The sequence below is a fragment of the Leuciscus leuciscus genome, assembly GCF_965113295.1.
Source record: "Leuciscus leuciscus genome assembly, chromosome: 1".
Classification (NCBI taxonomy): domain Eukaryota; kingdom Metazoa; phylum Chordata; class Actinopteri; order Cypriniformes; family Leuciscidae; genus Leuciscus; species Leuciscus leuciscus.
This window is the reverse complement of record NC_138725.1, coordinates 50,398,758-50,416,624: the sequence shown is the minus strand read 5'-3', so window position 1 is coordinate 50,416,624 and position 17,867 is coordinate 50,398,758. Positions and strand designations below refer to the sequence as shown.

Here is a 17,867-nt window from a genome sequence, read left to right as displayed (position 1 = left end):
GTGAGAAAAGTAATTAATGTAAAAATGTTTTACTTGTTACTTTGTAAAGCTCCAGTTGATTAAATTTAAATAAATACAGACAAACATTTGTTTGTTGCATTCAGATTTTTGTACAGTACTGTGGTTGTATTTATCACTGTGACTCTCTTGCGCAATAATATACAGCAGTGTCTTCATTCTTCATATTATTCATCTGCAGATACATCTGTTTCTTGCTGTTGTCTCTGGAGATGGTGAACCGTCCCTGAACAGACTGAGAGTAGTATATAGAACCACCACCAGATGAGATGTATGCCAGCCACTCCAGACCTCCTCCTGCAGCCTGTCTGATCCAGGCCAAGGGCTGGTCACCACTAAATCCAGAGGCTGTACAGGTAAGTCTGTGAGATCCTCCAGGTTTAATAATCGCTGACTCAGACTCAGTCAATGTCTGACACCAACAGACTGAAAAATGAACAGTTCAACATTAACATTTACAACATCACACATGAATATATGTCTGATTGTCAACAGGTTTTCAAGAGCCTTTCTTACATTCTGTGAAAGCAAACATGAAGATAAAACACAGTTTAGACACAATATCCATTGCCCCGTTATGAAAATAGGAACTTGCAGGGAAGTCACAATCAAGTGTTGTGTCTGTAGATGAATAGAGTGGGGGCTTTTAAAAGGGAGAAGGAGAAGTAGGTTTGCATAGGCTGCCCTCTAAAGGTACATTTACATTTACCGTGTCCTTATTAACCTCTGTAACCATGTCTGCCTTTCATTTTATTAATTCTTTTCTAGCTCATAATAATTGATTACATTGTTAATTTGTAATTATTCCAAATCAAAATCGTGCAAAATTTTCATATTTTCCCCAATCTCACACACAAAGACAAACAGCAGTTACTTTACTAATAATTGGAGTAACATATTTTAGGTGTAAAAAGTAATAATAGAGATGAGATGGATGAATATATATATTTTTTTAATATGCTTTAATGCTGATGTTGATGAATGAGAGATGGGTCAGTTTTTATTTTTTAATATTTTTTTTAGATTGCCCATCTGAAGCGTTTTTGATAAAATATGGCATTAACAGTGCATGTCTCCAAAGCGCATACATTATTGTACTGCACAGCAGCCTCTTGTGTCACTGTGTTTTTCGGGCACAGTAATAAACACCAGTGTCCTCAGCCTGCAGATTTGTCATGTGCAGATACACCTGCATTTTACTGTTGTCTCTGGAGATGGTGAATCGTCCTTCAACGGTTTTAGAGTAATATTTGCTACTGCCGCTTGGAGCAGAAATATGTGAGATCCACTCAAGCCCTTTCCCTTCAGCCTGTCTTATCCATGAAATATCTGCATTACCAACTTCAATCCCAGAAAAAGTACAGGTCAGTTTATGTTCGTTCCCAGGTTTGATGACGACTGACTCAGACTCAGTCAGTGTCTGACCTTTGCACACTGTTAAAAAAAAAAAGAATTGAATTTATGAGTTTTAGCAATAAAGTGAAAAATAGAGATGACTTGACATCAAAGAGATGAAAATTAATCAAATGTTTATCTGCTGAAGTGCTTAAAAAAAATATTACTTACATTCAATGGAGACTAGAAGGCTAATGAAACAAGTAATTCTGAGGACCATTTTTGCAGAAGTTTTTGTTAAAAATCTCAATGACAAAACACTGAAAAGGTGATAAATATGAAGAGTTTATAAGGCAGAATGTACATTTTAATTTGCATAGCCCATCCTCCAGCATATTTTATATCAAAGGAAGGTCAGACCAAAAGAAAAAAATTCAACCCTAACTGGATTCATCTTGCACTTTGTAAAGGATATTTACCACTAATTCACTTGAAAGTTTTATCTTTATGGAGATATAAAGATTATAGTACATTTAAAATAGAGTTGTCATGATTGAATATTGTTGAATCAATATTCAACAATATATTAGTCAATCAATATATTAATTATTTTCAGATTCATTTAGCAGATGCTTATGGTGACTGTACAGTACACTCACTGCAGGTTATGTATCTCTCTAACCAGCAATAGCTCTAGCTCTGAACTAGCTCCCGGTTCATGCTGGTGGAAAAGGGTAATCAATGATCAACCCTCCAAGCTTGGAATCTATTATCTTTATGACCTTACTTAATTACCAACCTAGACTCATACTCTCATTTATTTGGGAAGCTGTTTATACAGAAATATTAAGATATTTTAAACTACATCTCTAAACAAGTAATGTATTAAATTGTGGGGAAATTTGCAGTAATTGCTTCAGTGATCATGACAGTTTTTGTTCAGCCCTGCAGTCTTTTGTCTTACTGTGACTCTCTTGCACAGTAATAAACAGCTGTGTCTTCAGTCTTCAGGCTTTTCACCTCTAAATACAGCATGTTTTTACTGGTGTCTGTGGTGATGGAGAACTGGCCCTGAAGAGACTGAGCATAATATACAGTTGAGCCAGATATTTGTCCAACCCACTCCAGTTCTCTCCCTGGTTTCTGACGGATCCAGTGCATCCAGTAGCTGCCCATTGAGAATCCAGAGACACCACAGGACAGAGTGACTGATTCTCCTGGTCTTTTCACCACAGAATCTGAGGAGGTCAAAGACTGACCACTAACACCTGAAAAACAGAGGAAAAATCATGTTAGATGATTTAGAACAATAAATAATAATCTACTACAAATGGGAGTTTCTCACATGCAATAATCATCAGTAGGAGTCCATATAGTAGCATCTCCATTACAACAGAAAGATGCAGTAAAACAGTTATTGGTTACACTGAAGCTGTTTTAGTCACTGAACACATGCACTGACTGAAAGTTCAGCTTATAACACAATCTTTCAGGAGTCGGGGAGATGTTGACCCTTCCCACAAAATAATTTGCATCTTTGGAGGTTTGAAGTCTTACACTAGTTTAATCTGAATATCTAAATGTTTTTACAGTAAATAAGGGGGAAAAAATCTTAACTTGTATTTGATAAATGATAAATATTTTAAATTGACCCAATATGTCCTGTTATTTTCAACAGTCCAGTTTTTAGGAAGCTCAGGAAGTATTTTCCTTATTCACATAACATATGTTTAAATAAAGTCCAAAAGACAAAATAATAATTGGAATTACACAAAAATCTCCCAGTTCAAAGGTTGACATTTTTATTCTTAATAACCAAAGAATGTGCAGGACATCCAGAAAATGACAGAGTATTAAGAATCAACTTAAGCATACATTGCTGGTAATTATCTGCCAGGACATTATCCAGTAATTTTACTGTAATGTCCATTAACCCTTAAGCAATGTGTAATTCAAAATACAGGTAAAACACCTGAAAAAAAATATGAAAAAAACCCCCAGAAAATCCCTTCATTATGATACTGTAAATTGTGTCCTTGTCACGTTGTGGGTTGTTCCTTGTTCCTGTTTCATGTATGTCATGTGATCCCTTGTTCAAGTCATGTGATCCTGCCTTGTGTTCCCTTGTCTGTGTCATGTTGTCATTGGTTCATTGTTCACAGGTGTCCCTTGTCTAGTCGTTAGTCTTGTGTATTTAAGCCCTCATGTTTGCCCTGTGTCTTTGTCTAGTATTGAATGTTCTTGTTCAGCCCTATTTCTACAGATTTATTTTTTATTTTTTTAAACAGTGTTTGTAAATTATTTAATGGGGCATTAATATAAATTGATGTTATTTTGTCTTGTGGATTATATTTGTTAAGTGAAACAGCTTCACCAGGGCAGTAAATAAAAATATTACAGTTGTATGATCCCTCTTATTTTTTGAATTATTATTATTATGTAAACTCACAATCTCAACCGTACATTCAGGCTACTTGGAATACAAGTTGCCATATGCTGATAAAGTATTTCATTTATTTATATTATTATTTTTCCTGGCCTGGAAATCAATATTAATATTGTCTGATATTACTTTCAGTTATTGTGCATCAATGTATCAATGGTTTGAGTGCATCTGACTAGAGATTCGAGCGTGATTGTGAAACAGTCGTTATTTGCTCATGTGATAGTCAGTGGCCGTCATGAGAAGCGATCACAGATGAGGTGATCGGAAGCCTCAGAAAACTGCTCAGAAATTAAATCCAGTGAGAGTTACGCCAGAGGGCTGAAGAACAATAAGTCCTGAACGATAAAGTGTGCTGAGCTAGCATGTCTGTGAGGGAGAGTTCAGAGGGTGTGTGCCACGAGGCCTATGCCGCACTATATGCATATGGTGCATCTCACTCATTTTAGAACCAGCTGGATGTGATTCCACATTTATCTGCCTTGTATAGGCTGGATTTGCAGCTTATCAAGATACATTTAAAGAATCATGTTTTTAGAGGTGCATAATGATGCATGTTTGGTATATTATTTTAAAAATCATACTGTATCTTCAGCTTTTTTGTTAAAATAAGCTCCATATTGACATCATATTAGAGGTAATTAAGTGGTAGAAAGGTAATTAGAAAAAAAAAACTTTTTCAGTGTAACCATGTGCACCTCATTTCTCATGAGTTTTTGTACAGCTGCCTGTATTAGTGTTTCCACAGTGTCTCTTGCACAGTAATACACTGCAGTGTCTTCAGTCTTCAGCTGATTCATGTGCAGATAGAAATTAGAGCTGTCCTTAGTTGCTGTGAACCTGCCCTGGACTGACTGAGCTGAGCCTTTGTCAGAGTCAATATAATGGTGCAAGATCCATTCAAGTCCTTTTCCAGGTGCCTGACGGATCCAGTGCATCCTATAGCTACTAAGAGTGAATCCACTACATGCACAGGTCAGTTTGTGGGAACCACCTGGAGCCACAACTACTGACTGTTCAGACTGTGTGAGCACAACCTGAGAGTCAAGACCTACAGAGACCAACAAACAGAAAATGCTTTACACAGAATCACAATACTGATCAAATTGAATTGGGTTTTACATTTCAACTCCCTAAAACTTCCTAAACAAAACCCCCTTAACTCCTTCAGAATTTTAAAATATAAAAAAACACTCACTGTGTGCAGTTGCCAACAGCAGAAAGAGCTTTAGGGAGAACATTGTTTTTCCTCTTCAGATTGAACAGTCATTTACTAGTTGTTTAAATAGGAAATATGACAGTTGAATTTGCATTACTCATGCGTGTAACAGAGAAGAGTAGGTGTGTTCAAACAAAACTGGTTCATCACAACCACCAGTTATTCATTTAATGAGAAAGGGTGCACCCTTCTGGTGTCTGAATAATTTTTAATGGTAACACTTTTCAATAAGGTTCATTAGTTAACTACATTAGTTAGCATAAACTAATAATAAACTGCACTTATACAACATTTATTAATCTTTGTTAATGTTCATTTCAACATTTACTAATACTTTATTCAAATCTTGTTAGTTAACTGTGAACAAACATGAACAAACAATGAACAGTTGTGTTAACAAAGATTAACAAATAGGTATTACTTAGCCGTAGTGATGGGAAGTCCGGTTCTTTTCCGCGAACCGGTTCTTTCGGACAGTTCGTTTCAATGAACCGGTTCACCAGTTCTTTTACGTCATCACGTAATGACGTCAATTCTATCATCCCGGCGGATAAATATACATTCAAATAAAGGCATTTGTAATCATAACTTCAGTTAAATAATAGTGCTCATCGTCATAATCATCTTGGATAGGTTTCTTACATTTACGTTTTGAAAATTAACCCTGTAGTAGGCCTAAGGCGATGCGCAAACGCGGATGTTTTACATGTCTTAAAGTGAATAAACTTCATCATTTTTATTTTATTTGTAATTAAATAAACGTACATTTTGCCGAATTCGGCCCCTCATTCAAGTCCTTGGTTCACCCGTGCTCATGTATCAGCACAGCGCATAGACAGTAACACAGCATCAGTTGGCCAAAAGAAAGTTCGGTTCAGAGACGGTGTTGTTATCACGCATGCGCAGTCTCTCCAGCTCGTCGGTTCTCCGTATCGAACGTGTCCGAAAGAAACAGTTCTCGGTTCTGTACTGGTGATGCGAGAACTGCTGCAACAACCAGTTCTTGACTCGAGAACCGCCTGTGTGTGAGCTGAGAACTACTGAAACCTTACTAGGCTATAGCCTTATTCAGTCGACAAAACAAAAAACTTGATGCATATCTATGTTTAATACGTTATGTTTTGATTAACACATTATAAACATTTACTTTGCACCCTTTAAAACCTTGGCAAGAGTTTACGTCAAAAATGTATATCAACTTACTTAGAAATGAAATGATCTGTTCCAGAAAATAATGTTTTAGTATAATAATAAATGTTTAGTTTTACAATCCATTCATTGTGTTTCCAATCTTTAAAATAATACAGTGAAAAGGCAGTAGCCTATGTGATAAAAATGTTTCTAACATGTTTTATTTTGTTACACTTATTGATGTTCAGTAAAATACTTAAGATTTGCATGCATTTCGTCCCTCTGAAAAAATTGCACGCATGCTCAGCTCATCAGCTCATCGGTTCTCCGTATCGAACGTGTCCGAAAGAAACAGTTCTCGGTTCTGTACTGGTGGTCCGAGAACCGCTGTACCTGTACGTTCGGTAGTGCGCGCATGCTCAGTATCAACTGCTCGTGCTCATCACTTCTCTCAGCACGTCTCAGTTCAGTGAACTGTTGGATTTACTGGAGTAACATGTATGCCTACTCCGGGATATTGGTTTATTTTGAGTAGAGGTGACTGTCAGGATTCAGGCATGTCCGAAAGTGAGTAACTTTACTAACTTGTTGTGGATCAGTGCTGACGCAAGACGCGAACTGTTTCGAACGATTCAGTCCGATTTAGTGTACTGGTTCGACCAGTTCACTAAAAAGAACCGTTTCAAAAGAACGATTCGTTCACGAACCGGACATCACTACTTAGCCGCCGGAAACGGAAATGGGGTTGTTTGTGGGCTGGAGTGTCTATTATTCAAGTTCTCAACGGAAGAATGTACGGGTGTGAGGCGTTTGGAAAAATAGGTCCACAGTTTTACAACGAATGGTAAAACACACCTGTTGGAAAGCATCTTTTGAAGCGATTTTTGTGTGAGCATATCAGTGAACACCCCTGACCACTCGATGAGTTTCACGTCTTTGTAAACGAAAGTTTAATGCGTTTTAGGAAGGATTGTTCCAGTGCACCTATACAGCCATTGTGAGGTGGGGGGGTGCTACCACAGAAACCGAAAATTCTCGGGCCAGCAGCATTTGTCCAAATTTCAATCTTAACCATTCTATTTCATCAGAAACGATCTGAAAACAGGGCTTTACGTGTAAAATACCGAACTTGTCCTTTAAGTCCATTTGGTATGTGTGTGTGGTAATGTGTCTGAATATGATCATGAGCATGAAGCAGATCCAGAGATCTGACAGGACAACCTGACTGATTGACCAGGAGCTTTAATCTGTGCAGGAGACGAGGTCAGTGAGATGCCAGAAACATCTGTAAAAGACAACATTAACAACATGTGACAGTCCAGCCCGTTCTCATCCTAGGGCGTCATATATTGACGCTTTTGACATTTCGTCTACATCGAACGCACATGGCACCCTTTAGCGTCAATATGAGACGCAGATAGAAATGGGCCAGAAGGCGCCTCCTAGCGGTCTAACCCTATCCCTACACTACACCTAAACCTACCCATAACCGAACAAAGCTCTGTGCGTCTCATATTGACGCTAAAGGGTGCCATGTGCGTTCGATGTAGACGAAATGTCAAAAGCGTCAGTATTATGACGCCCAAGGATGAGAATGCGTTGGACAGTCAGTCCAAACTTCCAGTCTCATTTCATCTGTTTCTAACTATATAAATATTTGAATAATTAGTCAGCAACAGAAATATTCACTTTTCTGATGTGACTGAATGAATCCACTTACATGGCACAAAGGCACATAAAACAAGTAGAATTTGACTCATGATTGATTTCCGAATCAGACAGGACATCCACACAGCTTTTGTCCTAGTGACTGATACTCGAAGGAACTGACACTCTTATTTATTCATGTGGATGGTGAACATTTGCATATTATCAACTGAGGAAAATCAGGATATGAGTTTGTAGCTTCAGCTTCTGTGACCGAAAATGCTTTCATAAAGTGTTTGCAACTGTGGTTTGCATATAGGCTCGTTATCACAAAGAGATCAGAGAGCTAGGAACAACATTATGCAGGCAAGGAATAACATTACATGAATCTTGAGTTTACATCCATCTAGTTTCATGACTTGTATTTATGGCTTAAATGTAATTTTATTAGCTTAGAGCTGGACAAAATACACTCAATAAAAAAAGCATTAGGCATCATTAAAGAGATAGTTCGAACACAAAATATGTGATAATAGAATGGTGGTTATATAACCATGAATGAGATTTAGAAACAGATAGGCTACTGGATGTTATAGTAGTTATTGTACAGTGCTTGTACTGTTTTCTCATGTTGTGGTCGCCTGGCACAGTAATACACAGCTGTGTCATCAGACTGTAGATTTTTTCCATTAAGAGTCACTGTGTTGCTGGAGTCACTTTTAGAGATGCTGAACTTGTTTGCCAATGAGTCTTTTTTGTATATGCTTCCACCTCCCCATATGTGCACAATCCACTCCAGAGCCTTTCCTGCAGGTTGTCGTATCCAGGCTGTTGCGTAACTACCATCGGTAACAGAATATCCAGACACCTCACACTTGAGAGTAAATGAGTCTCCTGGCTGCAGAACTATAGAGTTTGGCTGAGTGAGGATAATATTACATTCCACACCTGTCAAAAGAGAATAACAAAACATACATCAATTAAATTATACAGTTGGTGCCCAAATATCTGTTTTATATTACTTGCTGATAAAGACACTCACGGGTCATTGCTGCCAAAAGCAGCAGTAGAGATGTAGGGAACATGATTTATGCTGATTTCAGTTCTCTCCTCCACTGGGAGATAAACGTCTCTCTTTAAACACACAGAGGGGTGGAAAAACTGAACAGTTTTGCATATATTAAAATGACCAAGTATAAAACACTTGTCAAACACAATACTGAGCTCAAATTGATTGACAGGAGGGGTGGGGGTGGGTGCAAACACTGTATTTTATGCATCTCATTAATGTGATGTTTTATGCCTCTCATTCGTAACATACACAATACAACAAAACAATGCTCACTATACAGAGGATGTTTAAGCCAAAAACTCTCATAAATGGGTATAATTGTTCTTTTTATTGGTGCTTTAACAGTTGAGACATACATGTACATATGAGAATATTTTTCTACTGTATCTTTTTAAGGTCAGTACAGAGGTTTGCCAACATGCATTTTATTGTATGTCTGTGTAAGTGGATTTACAGTTAGACCACATAAAGATACCCATGCTTAATGAAGAACAGGAGTCAAAGTTGAAGTTCAATTCCTGACATGGGTCAGACCCTCTGTCACCTCTTAGATACCAAATATGGACATTGCCTGTAACATAAATACCAGAATAGATACACTGCTTTTAAGAAAATAACATACTGATTTCTTCATTATTGTTCTATCTAGTGTTCAAGTTGGTTTGAAGATTTAATGTAATTTGGAATGTATTATTACAGATGAAGGGGTGGCACCCAAGCAGGAGATGCAGAGACCGTGTGAACCCTAAACTCTAAATTGGACGGCCTCTGACCCTAGGGGTCAGAGGCCCCTTTTCAATCTGCCTCCTCCTGACGTCTCACCTGTTTCCCAGTGTTTAAAAACACACACACATTAGTCATGTGTTGGCAGACCACATACAGTCCAGCAAAGGGTCATTTCAATGTCTTACTGGAAATAAATTAAAATCAATACTGTAAATCAATGAAAATCTAAATTTTCCATTAAAATAGACAGCACAAAAAAAACGTAAATTATTTACGTATGGACTATGCATATTAAAGTCGTGGCATTAATGTTTTGACTCTATTGCACTCAATTGTCTTAACAATTATGTCTTCAGTCGCAGTTATTAAAAGCAGTTTGCTAATTTAAGAAATATTAACATTTCGCTCTGTTCGTGCCTTCTGCTGCAAACTCGTTTCGGAGGATTAGCCTACATGGCGTTAAACAGGACTACACTTTAAAACCTTAAAAATACCTTCTAGTTTTAAGAAATGGTTAATGGTAATGGTAGGATTAGTGACCTATATTTTAATGCTATATTGTTAATAAAGCTCCATTTCCCTACACATCTCAGTCCATTAATACGTTTTACGCAGTTTATAAATTGGTATGTTTAGGTTTGTGATTAGGGTTAAGGGATCTTACATTTATCTATAAAACGGTAAAAGGGAAATTATACAGATATATTTATGATATGAAAGATCTGTAACATTTTGTACCTGTAAAATCGTAATAATGATACGTTTAAATGTTGCAGATACGTCCATAGCCTACGTTTCAGCATCTATCCAAACGTACAAAAAGTACTTTTTATATCTTTGAAATTTACGTATTAAAACCTACGTATTAACAATGAGACCAGGCTGGTATCTCACTAACCGGCAATAGCTCTAGCTCTGAACTAGCTCCTGGTTCATGCTGGTGGAAAAGGGTAATCAATGATCAAACCTCCAAGCTTGGAATCTATTATCTTTATGACCTTACTTAATTACCAGCCGAGACTCATACTCTCATTTATTTGGGAAGCTGTTTATACAGAAATATTAAGATATTTTAAACTACATCTCTACTAATGTATTGAAATGTGGGGAAATTTGCAGTAATTGCTTCAGTGATCATGACAGTTTTTGTGCAGCCCTGCAGTCTTTTGTCTTACTGTGAATCTCTTGCACAGTAATAAACAGCTGTGTCTTCAGTCTTCAGGCTTTTCACCTCTAAATACAGCATGTTTTTACTGGTGTCTGTGGTGATGGAGAACTGGCCCTGAAGAGACTGAGCATAATATACAGTTGAGCCAGATATACGTCCAACCCACTCCAGTTCTCTCCCTGGTTTCTGACGGATCCAGTTCATCCAGTAGCTGCCCATTGAGAATCCAGAGACACCGCAGGACAGAGTGACTGATTCTCCTGGTCTTTTCACCACAGAATCTGAGGAGGTCAAAGACTGACCACTAACACCTGAAAAACAGAGAAAATGAACGTTAATTTATTTTAAAACAGCACCATTAATTGAGAAGAATTGAGAGTTTCTCACATGAAATAATCAACAGCAGAACTCCATGCAGTAGCATTTCCATTATCACCCCAAAAACTGTAAAATGATGAGCAAAATATTTAATTGCACTGCAGCTGCAGGACACTGAGAATTCTGATTTATAACAAATACTTTTAGAGTTGTTCACTGACCCTCCCTAAATCAGGTAATTTGCATACCAAGGCAAAACAAGGTAGGCCTAACTATATGGCAAAACTGGAACTGAGAAAATGGATTCAAATATTCTTGACTGAATTCTGATTGATTTGATACAATATTCACATTCTGTTTTCTTTGAATCTTAGTATTTTTTTAAGATAGTAAAGGCTTGCTGACATACATTTTATTGTATGTCTGTAATAATACATTTCAAAATGCAATAAATCATAAAATCAACGTAAACACAGGACAGATCTTTTGTTATTTCTCAGCAATGTTTTATATTTAATTAATTACTAATTCTGGCCAAGTGCAGAAATCAAAGTGAATAAATCAATCATTGGTGTGGGTGTTGAAAATGTTGAATGTTTTTATTATTGGTGTTTTGAGCTTTTGGTATAGCTGTTATTGTGTCTGTTAGTGTGCCTTTCCTTGGCCATACAAAGAAAGTCAATGCATACAAAGTTGTTTTGGTTAGAATCATGCCTGCTATTCCAGAAACAAGAAATTTCTTAGAAAAATAAAAAGATGAAATAATAAATAAATAAATAAAATAATGAAAGCAATCACTGAATGAATTATCCTGTACTCCAAGTCTAATTGTTAAGACATTAAGAAAGGGGACTCAGGTTCAAACCTCAACCCTACATACTGTATTGTCAACTGTATTGAAAAATTGTATCCAAGCTTGGTAATTGTCATCTTGTATTTCTTTTGTATGGAGCATGTAAGACATTTTGTTCCACAGGACATGAGTAGATTGTCCATATGACTCGTGATTCCATGCAAAGTCTCCTGAAGATTGCTTTGTGTGAGGAAAATGGCTTTGTGTCCATCATTGCTCTCAAATCTTATTTAATATGTATGCAGGCCTGTAATATTTAGTATTTAGTATTATGTAGTATCTATAATGTAAGGATCTATAATATTTAAAATCTATAAAAAACATTAAGGATCTGTCAGGTTTATGTTCTGTTTTTGCTTAGTTTTGTGCTCCCAGTTCCTGCGTTTATTTACTGTCTTCCTTAGTTGACCAATGCTGTGTTCGAAATCGCCCCCCATACCCTCATTCACTATTCCCTGCATTACTCCACTAATATAGCCCACTTGACAGACAGAGTGAATGAAAGCAAGTGAATCTTGGTAAACTGGCAGCTCCAGTAGAAATGAACACATGAAAACATCTTGAACTCTTTCATTGAAACTAGCATGTATAAACCTTAATTTAACAATTTAATAATCAAATAAAAATGAATTTATACCTGTATGATATTACACTGCAGCCACGTTGGACCAACATTTGGAAAATGGATGGATGGATGATTCAGCTGTGGGCACCATCTTCTGGTCAGACGTGGGAATTCATTTGGCACGACTCTTACAGTGCATTATGGGTATTCTCTAGTCGCTGAGCGTACATCGGTTGTACACTCGTTATTGGGGTGTATTATGGGATTTAATGAGTGCACTCGATAACGTCCACTATGGTTTCGGACACCACTAGAAATCTTATATGTCTATTAGTATGTCTTTGGTTAGTGGTTGTTTTATATTCTCCTGATATCCTGAATATTTGTTATTTTGATTGTTTGTTAAGTAAAGTTGACTGCTGCATCTAGATTCTGCCTAAACTCTACTTGCTGCAACCACACCGTGACAGGAGCATAGAATGATAACGTTTATATGGTTGTTTTCAGATTTTGTACAGTACTGTAGTTGTATTTGTCACTGTGACTCTCTTGCACAATAATATACAGCAGTGTCTTCATTCTTCATATTATTCATCTGCAGATACATCTGTTTCTTGCTGTTGTCTCTGGAGATGGTGAACCGTCCCTGAACAGACTGAGAGTAGTATACAGAACCTCCAGATGAGATGTATGGCAGCCACTCCAGACCTCCTCCTGCAGCCTGTCTGATCCAGGCCAAGTCTTGGTCACCACTAAATCCAGAGGCTGTACAGGTAAGTCTGTGAGATCCTCCAGGTTTAATGACCGCTGACTCAGACTCAGTCAGTGTCTGACACCAACAGACTGAAAAATTAACAGTTCAACATTAACATTTACAACAGCACACATGAATATATGTCTGATTGTCAAGAGGTTTTCAAGAGCCTTTCTTACATTCTGTGAAAGCAAACATGAAGATTTAGACACAATATCCATTGCCCCGTTATGAAAATAGGAACTTGATGCAGGAAAGTCATAAACAAGTTTTGTGTCTGTAGATGAATAGAGTGGGGGCTTTTAAAAGGGAGAAGGAGAAGTAGGTTTGCATAGGCTGCCCTCTAAAGGTACATTTACATTTACTCTGTCCTTGTTAAACTCTGTAACCATGTCTGCCTTTCAACGTATTGTGTGTGTGTGGGGGGGGGGGGGGGGGGGGTATTTTTATCCCTGTTTGCACCAAACCCATCTGCCAAAAATATATTTTTTTGTTTAATTTGACTATAGAAGCCAGCCCTGTTTCTTCGAGTAGCATCTGCCAACTGAATATGCTGGAGTTTGTTTTTGGATGAGAGCAGAGGATTTTTCTTGAAACCCTCCCAAACAATATGTGGTGATGTAGATGCTGAATCTATCAGAGCTATATTCTTTGGATTTAGTCATTACGATGGATGATTATGGGAATTTGGCCTCTGTATTTCCTCATATTTAAACTCCTGGAACAAGAAGTCATGGCTTTTTTATATATATATATATATATATATATATATATATATATATATATATATTAATGGGAATATACTTCAGAGATATTATACTCTTTATACTCTCATAGAATTTCTATGCCAATAATTGTGGTCAACGTGTTTTGGAGAACAACATATATTTCATAATGTGATCCACGCAATGTTATTTTCACAGTCATCTTTGATCATATTTACCAAGGGTGTCAATCATTCTGACCATGACTAAGTCATCAATTACTAAAATCTCATACAGATTTAACAAGCATTAAAGGTCACTTATTTGTCTGCATTAGATCAATGCTTACAATGCTTTATGTTCATTTAGAAAGATCTCCATTAAGAAGTATGTTAAGGATTTAAATCAATATTTTTATAAAGTAGCTTGCTGAATTTTAGGGAAGTGTACTGAAAAAGTGCTCTTGAGCCCTCAGATCACATTAGTAGTTTTTGTGCAGCCCTGCAGTCTTTTGTCTTACTGTGAATCTCTTGCACAGTAATAAACAGCTGTGTCTTCAGTCTTCAGGCTTTTCACCTCTAAAAACAGCATGTTTTTACTGGTGTCTTTGGTGATGGAGAACTGGCCCTGTAGAGACTGAGCAAAACTAGTGCTGGTGCCACCGTCAATCCACCCAATCCACTCCAGTCCTCTCCCTGGTTTCTGACGGATCCAGCTGTACCAGCTGCCCATTGAGAGACCAGAGACACCGCAGGACAGAGTGACTGATTCTCCTGGTCTTTTCACCACAGAATCTGAGGAGGTCAAAGACTGACCACTAACACCTGAACAACAGAGGAAATTAATGTTAGATGATTTAGAACAATGAAATAATAATCTTCTACAAATGGGAGTTTCTCACATGCAATAATCATCAGTAGGAGTCCATATAGTAGCATCTCCATTACAACAGAAAAAGCCAGTAAAACAGTTATAGGTTACACTGAAGCTGTTTTAGTCATTGAACACATGCACTGACTGAAAGTTCAGCTTATAACACAATCTTTCAGGAGTCGGGGAGACGTTGACCCTTCCCACAAAATAATTTGCATGTTTGGAGGTTTGCAGACTTACACTGTAATTTAATGCAGTAATCTGCAAATTATCACAGTAGACAAGGGAAAAAATCTTGACCAACATTTGAAAAGAGAAAAGATATATTACTTTGTCAGTGTACACCTTTGTTCTGTAATTTATTCATGGTGTGTTATTTGTTATTGAGTCAATGTTTCAGAGATGCAACCAGAGCATCTACAGTGGAAAGATGCATATTTTGAAATTCACCAGCACTGCCCAGTGATGGGCCATTTTTTTTGGTCTAATTTCTAAACTAATTTCTAGTTTAGAATGAATATTTGTTTTTTAGTATTGTTGTTGTTCCCTGTCCTTTCCGGATTAGTGTGTCAGTTTTGGGCATAAGTCAGTTTCAATAACTGGTTGTGATTCCACATGGATCTGCCTTGTATGCCGGATTTGGAGTTTATTAGGATGTATTTAAAGACACCCTTTGATGAAAATCAAGTTTTTAATGTTGTTTATATGTCTATGTCTATGTGTTGTTGTTTTTGTTTTTTTTACGCTTTAAGACAAACCATGTGCAAATTCATGTCAACACCATTGCTGAGTATTTTCTCCTTAAAACTGCAGTGAACCAAAGACAGTCTCAAAAACGCGGTTTGAAATCGCTTCTTTTTTTTTTTTTTTATAAGCTCCATCCTGACAACACCCATGTATTAGTTGAATTAAGGAAGTTATGTGGTAGAACAAAGAATCCAGTATATTATTAATATAAAGGAATGTATGCTAAACAGAACAGGTATGCTTATACTTACATACTAAGACATACTGTGGGAAACAGACGTCATTATGATTAAAAATAAGGAATCATTTTAATATTAACGGTTTTTGTATTTAATACATTCAAAACACTTCAGACAGGCATTATGTCACTTCAGAGGATCTTCCCTTTTTTCAGTGTTACTCAACCATGTCCACCTCATTTCTCATGAGTTTCTGAACAGCTGACTATATTAGTGTTTCCACAGTGTCTCTTGCACAGTAATACACTGCAGTGTCTTCAGTCTTCAGCTGATTCATGTGCAGATAGAAATTAGAGCCGTCCTTAGTTGCTGTGAACCTGCCCTGGACTGACTGAGCTGAGCTCTTAGAAGAATCTGAATGATAATAAATAATCCATTCCAGTCCTTTTCCAGGTGCCTGACGGATCCAGTGCATGCTAGTGCTACTGTGAATCCACTACATGCACAGGTCAGTTTGTGGGAACCACCTGGAGCCACAACTACTGACTGTTCAGACTGTGTGAGCACAACCTGAGAGTCAATGCCTGTGGATAAACATTTTTTTTTTTTTACAAATAATTAGGATCATGTATTTTACAATAAGAAAAGAGTTTATTTTGTCCAGGGAATATACTTACCAGACACTGCGGCCAGCAACAGCAACAGATACAAAGTGAACATGATTTATATCAAGGCTGAACTAGTGATGAGTTCTCCAGTCAACAGTGCAGTTGTTTAAATATGAAACAGACATCAAATAATTTGCATAGAAACCCAGAATTAGCAAAAACTAGATCTTGTGGCCATAAAGGGTCATTTCATGAACAATAGTGCCACATCTTATGGATATAAAAATGTCCTTCTGCAGCATGAATAAATGTGATTATTTTCAAAGCAGGAGCATGCAACATCATCTGAGTTCTATTAAAACAGATGTGACGTTGTGTTATGTTTATGTGAAAGTGAATAAAGGACTGTATAGCGAAGTTGTAGAGTTCAGTGTGCAGTAGTTGAATGTGTACAGGCAAACAGATCAGCCCTTTTCCACCATTGAGCCGTTGTTCTCACGTCTAGCACAAATAGTGGACCAGACACCTATGAAAATCAAAGGCGATATTGCGTGATTCACAATCATGCTTTGTTGTTAATACATTGGATATTATTTAAATTCTGTTGCTTTTATATGAAAATAAATAAAACAAGACACCCAAAAGTACTGCCTTGACACCAACAGATTGAAAAACAGTTCAACGTTAACATTTAAAACAGTGCACATGAATAAGTCTGATTGTCAACAGGTTTTCAGAAGCCCTTCTTACATTCTGTGCGAGCAAACACAAAGATAAAACACAGTTTAGACACAATATCCATTACCATGTTATGTAATAAGTAACTGATGCAGGAAAGTCATAAATGAGTAGATGCATAGTCTGTTAATGAATACAGTGGGGCTTAAAAGGGAGGACAAGTTTGCATAGGCTGCCCTCTAAAGGTTTCTATTTTCTGTAACCTTAATAACCTCTGTAACCATGTCTGCCTTTCAACATATTTTTATTCTTATTTACTAGTTCAGAGACATAGTAGCTAATTATGAATTTTTACAAAAAAAGTATATATCTTTTCCTAAAGCTTCTTTACTACTTGTTGCATGATTTCTGTCTGAAAACCTGTTCAAAAGATCAGCATTTAAAGATATTCAATAATGTGAATGTAACATTTAACTTTCCAGTTGTTAAAAAAAAAATTTGAATGTTTTTTGTTTTGTTTTGCACGAATTTGGGTATGCTTATGCAACCCGTTCTCACTCCCAAGGCGTCAAAAACTGAAGCATGGTCAAGCGCCCCCGGCGTCACATAGAGGGCTCCAAAGCCGCCCCTCGCGTCACTCTGTGACTAATTTGGAACTCCGTTGCTTTCAATGGGAAACCTGCGGCGTCAAAAACAGACGCGAATTTTATCAGTAGGAAATCGCACTGAAGAAGTCTCATTCCGACACAACACATCGCGATATTTGGCATCAGTTCACGTGTGCCAGATGTTGGTAAGTAGTGTAAATACGCTTTCTTCCTAGTAATAA

At 37.1% G+C, this 17,867-nt stretch overlaps 2 long non-coding RNA genes and 3 gene segments (V, D, J or C); all 5 read right to left on the bottom strand.

Annotated features, from left to right (window-relative positions):
• Positions 1 to 2,223: 2,223 nt before the first annotated feature.
• LOC309493902 (Ig heavy chain V region 6.96-like) lies at positions 2,224 to 2,821 on the bottom strand. The segment is given in 2 exons: positions 2,699 to 2,821; positions 2,224 to 2,621 (listed from the first exon to the last, which is right to left on the bottom strand).
• A 4,500-nt stretch (positions 2,822 to 7,321) lies between these two features.
• LOC309495625 lies at positions 7,322 to 9,038 on the bottom strand. The gene is made up of 3 exons (XR_014204727.1): positions 8,836 to 9,038; positions 7,867 to 8,741; positions 7,322 to 7,431 (listed from the first exon to the last, which is right to left on the bottom strand). It is a non-coding gene; the product is annotated as an uncharacterized lncRNA (long non-coding RNA).
• A 1,707-nt stretch (positions 9,039 to 10,745) lies between these two features.
• LOC309476159 (Ig heavy chain V region 914-like) lies at positions 10,746 to 11,251 on the bottom strand. The segment is given in 2 exons: positions 11,147 to 11,251; positions 10,746 to 11,070 (listed from the first exon to the last, which is right to left on the bottom strand).
• Positions 11,252 to 14,454: 3,203 nt separating this feature from the next.
• On the bottom strand, positions 14,455 to 15,004 carry LOC309473881 (immunoglobulin heavy variable 1-18-like). The segment is given in 2 exons: positions 14,855 to 15,004; positions 14,455 to 14,777 (listed from the first exon to the last, which is right to left on the bottom strand).
• A 674-nt stretch (positions 15,005 to 15,678) lies between these two features.
• Positions 15,679 to 17,526, bottom strand: LOC309476204. Its single transcript, XR_014197959.1, has 2 exons — positions 16,430 to 17,526; positions 15,679 to 16,336 (listed from the first exon to the last, which is right to left on the bottom strand). It is a non-coding gene; the product is annotated as an uncharacterized lncRNA (long non-coding RNA).
• Positions 17,527 to 17,867: the final 341 nt, after the last annotated feature.